Below are 4,636 nucleotides of genomic sequence, written 5' to 3' on the forward strand. Positions count from 1 at the left end.
CCAGCAGTGCCCACAGAGCTGTCCTGAAGGGCTGTGAGCAAAGAGAGGCCTGGGCTGTGTCTGGCTGCACCCAGGAGTGGTTCCCCAGGGAGGAGCAGGGATGGCTGCAGCCTTGGGGCATTCCAGGGCCCTGTTTGGGAAGCTTTCCAGCTGAGCCCCTCTGACACCTGCGGGATGGTGGCTCCCTGGACCACTGCAATGCAGAAGCAGCAGCTCTGGCATGGAGAATCCTTTTCCTGACATCTCCTGCCCCAAAGCAGCAGAGATTCCTTGATGTCAACCCATTGTACTTGCAAACTTCTTGAATGGGATTGCACTTTTTTGTTTTTATCTAGTGGGTTTAAAACCAGCTGGGAGGGAGGGACCAGGGGACACACTTGCTTCGTTTCTGGCAGGAGACCCAAAAGCAGGAGACCCTCTCCATACATGAATGACCCAGCAATCAGGGGCTGGGGGAACAAAGCTCAAGCCCTTGCTCAAGCCATCCAGTCAAGAGATGTTCTGGTTCACTTGATCTGAATCACTCCTGCTTTGTTCATAAATGCAGAGCCATGAACACAATCCCATGAATTTGTCTTCCCAGGGAAGCCATCCATCCTTCTCCCTGCTCTCTGCCATCCCACAGAAGACAGGCTGCTGGTTCAGGGGTGTTTGTGTGCCTGAAAAGCTCTGCATTCCCCCCTGCCCTTTGAGGTACTGTGTCTGAAGAGATACATTCCTCCCTCAGACATGGCCTTTCTGCCCACATAGCTATGGATTTTGGATCTGGAAATCTGAAGCGGTTTCCAGCATGGCCTGACCTGTTCCTCATTAAATTCTTTGGCATTTGAGTATTAACTTTTCTTCCTCTGCACTGAAGTAAAAAAAGAAGATATACATGATGCTAAATATGCCCAAGGTCTGAAAGAATCTTGTACAATCCATTTCAGAGAATTAAAAAACCAGAAACATGTTGTGATTGCACTCCCACTTATAAAAGCAGGAAATGGGAACATTTGCTTTAATTGAAGGATTCTGCCACCCAAAAAACCACCCCAAGTTGCCTTCTAGATAATACACTGGCAGCATCTATGGTGGCCATGGATGGTTACTTTGCTTACCAAGTTCTCGGCCCTGGGGTGCCACTGCATAACACCAATAGCCAGAGGTGACAGCAGATCATTGTCGAGACACTCTCACCTGTGGGAGTTCAGAGCAAATGTCAAAAGAAAACAAATTAAATTCATGTCAAGGGGCAAAAAGGGGCCCTTGGGAGCAACAAGCACACATTGGGTCCAGTGGTGGAGTGGACAGAGTCTCGAATAACCCAGTTCAGCCACTTAAACATCTTTGTGGCATTGTCTGGCCCGGGTTTGGGCAGGATGGGATTTTTCCAATCCCTCAGAAACGGTGGCCCTGGGAGCCAGCCCCCTCCTGACGCCCAGCCAGGGAGGAGGACCTCCGGCCATGCGCTGTCACCTCGGTGTCACCGCGGCTGGAGGGACTCCTGCCGTCCTTCCGATGGCCACCGGGGGGCAGGCTGGGGCGGCAAACAGCCTCCCTGGGACGGCGAGGGGAAAACGAGCCGGAAACCGGGGTGAGATGCAGCACGGCTTCGTTAGGGATTAATCAGGCCAATCTGGGCAGCTTCTTTGTGAAGAGTACCGTAACTCTGGGCGATAAAAGCCCTGAGCTTGCCTCTCTCAAATGCCACTTCCGAGCTTGCAACTAGGCTTTATCTAGTAATTCTCAGCAAGTCTTTCCCTGGTCTTATTTGTATCACGGTGAATCAGAAAGAGACCAGAAGCCCCAGGATCTCCCCCTTCTGTCACATCGACAGAACCTTGCACTGCCAGCCCTGCCAAGGCTCTGATCCCTGCACGATGCAAAGCAACAAAAGCTGTTGCAGAGCATCAGACACACCCAGAATTCAGGTGAGTTGTTCTTGCATGAAATTACAGTTAACCTTTGACTTCAAGCCCAGTCCACAAAGCGCTGAATTTCTCTTTAGAGTGAGTGGGTCTAAGTTTAGCAACTACACTTAATGTTTACCAATCCTATAGTGCAAACCCCAGTTCTCACGTGTCCTGTTAATACTTAAACTGCTGAGCATACCAGTCTCTACACACACCTTTGCAGTTCTAAGAATATTCCGAGGGACAGCGTGCAAAGTTTCAGAAAGCCAGCATGAGACTCTTTTTAAAAAAGCTGAGGTTCTCAACAAGACCAGTGGTGGGAAGAAGTATTTTGTTATCTACAAAGGAAGCTCCAAGAGACATGGAGTTGGTGTAAGCAGTGCACACAAGCTAAAATGGAACCAGCACCTACCTCCAGGTCTCTCAGTTGCTAGCAGCACTCAGAACAAGGTCATGCTATCTCCATGATCACCATGATCCCAGCATGGGTCCTTCACAGCTGTTTTGTGTCCCATCCAGTATATCCCAGAGATGGAGGCAGTGGCCCTGGGCAACCAACCCTGCAATGCTTTGGTGTAGGTCGAAATGACCATCTGCAATGTGACAGCCACCCTGGTATTGGCATTTTACATCCAGCGAGCACAGCAGGGACTTAGGCAGCCCAAGCACACAGCTACAAGGAGCCAAAGAACGTAGATGAAGATTGATACCACAGAGAGTTGTTGTCCAACCTCTTTTGCTGCTGCTGCAGACAGTTTGGACACTGCAGAAGGGACCAGATCCACCAAGCAACTCAGCTGATGACAATGACATGGTCCCTCTGCTTCCATGGGGAGAGGCCGCTTTACATCAGCTGCTTTACATCAGCTGAAGATGTAGCTTGCTGCCGCATCAGTTATTTTTTCTCTTACTAATTACTTTGTCCTCCCCTGTGTGCCAAACCTGTTTATTTATAGCCCACATTCTTTTTTCTCCCACCTGCCTTTGTGCTTATTGCCCTTCCCTACAGAGTTAAGAAAAAGACAGGAGAAAAAAACCCTTTTTCCTCAAGTGAGTCCTGACCTAAATGCAAATCTGTTCAAGCAAATTCAGAGGGCTTTGATGCTACATAAGAAGAGAAAGGGAAGAAGAGCAGCCTCTGCTGCTATCAGAACAGATCTTTACTGCTGCATAACAACCAGGCAATGAAGCAAAAGCCACGGGAGTTTAAAGAGGAAGCTCAGCCAAAGGTCACCTGGCTGCCCCAGGTGCTTGTTATCAGAGCCTTGAAAAGAGGGAGGAAAGTGACATAAGCTGATTATAGCAACAACAGGAGACAGCTGACAGGGCTGGGGGAGCCCTCTCCTCAGCATTCAGCATGCAGAGGGTCTTTGCTGTTATAAAGTGAAAGGGGCTGCAAAGCCTGGGCTCTGGAGCTGCTCAGGACACCAAGGGAAAATACTTCTGCTTCAGATCTGAAGCATCTGCCAGGCAGAGAGTCAGAAAGCACCATGTTAATTGCAATACTCTGTTTTATTTTCTGCCCAGTCTGTGCAGTGGATTTGTACTACTTTCACTGCTCATCCATGTATCTGAAGTGCTGAAGGGAAGGGTGACAAGGGGACACACGTGCTGGAGCACCGGAGGAATGCACTGCTACTCTCTGTGAAGCAATACAGTTCTTCAGCCATCCAAGAGAGAGGGAGTAAAGGGAGCTCATGCATGCCTACAGTTTCCATAACTAGCCTAAAGGAGGAGAAGGATTCAGGAGTGAGAAAACCTGGCGAGCTGGATCCAGCCAGAACACCATCAGCAGCTTTCTCGGCATCTACAAAGTTGTCTCTGACCACTTAAATTGGTTCCAGTGTCTTAAGCCACTATAGGATCTTAAAAATCTGTTACAGGAATGTAGATTAAACCTGCCATTAAAATGTCTCCAGCACAGATAGCACAGCTGTGCTGATCTTGCTGACCAAGGACAGGTGGCTGCTTTCAGTCCCTGAACTTTCTCTGCTAGTGCGTGCAGGGTTGAGCAGAGTTCAGACTGTGCTGAACTCACAATTGCATCAATCCAGAGCCCAAAGTGCACAGAAACTGGTGCTAGGAAAACGCTAGCTGAATTCACAGGAGTGAAGCTGAGATCTTTGGGACATGGAATTCGTCACTCATGGGGCACATGTCCTGTGCCCACACCCAGCAGGGGCATTGCCACACAGACCCTGGTGCTGGGGCAGGCCTGGCCAGGGCAGGTAATGCTGCACGGGCCAGCACCACCCACCTACAAAGCAGGTCGGTATTAGCAGTGCCATGGAAGCATGTCCCAGTATTCATCTCTCTCCATGGGGCTGCTTTCCAAACAACATTGATCACTGGGCTGGATCACATTTGGCCTTGACTTTTAAGCCTCTAGTCTTATGGAAAAGTTCTTTGTTCCAGAATATCCCAAATCTGGCCCCCCACTCTGTGGATTAGAGGAGGGTATCAGTCAACCCCTGCTGAAGAGTATCAAGTGTCCATGCAAAGTGTCACATGGGAAAAACTAAAAGGATGAACACTCATCCTCAGAAAGAAGCTTCTGGCTTCCTTTCTGTCCAGGAGCTCAGCCTTTGCTGCATCTCTTGGTGCTATTAAGACATTGCCACGTTTGTGCTGGGACATCTGTCTTGCCAAGGCCACTAAAGGACAAGTGGGACATTAAACCCACAGAACTATACAAGAAGTGAGTTTTCCACTGTTCAAATAGGACAGGACAACCAGAAAGG

Source organism: Corvus kubaryi, unplaced genomic scaffold (assembly GCF_017639235.1).
Source record: "Corvus kubaryi isolate FWS band 111438036 unplaced genomic scaffold, C.kubaryi_AGA036_p1.0 124, whole genome shotgun sequence".
Lineage (NCBI taxonomy): Eukaryota > Metazoa > Chordata > Aves > Passeriformes > Corvidae > Corvus > Corvus kubaryi.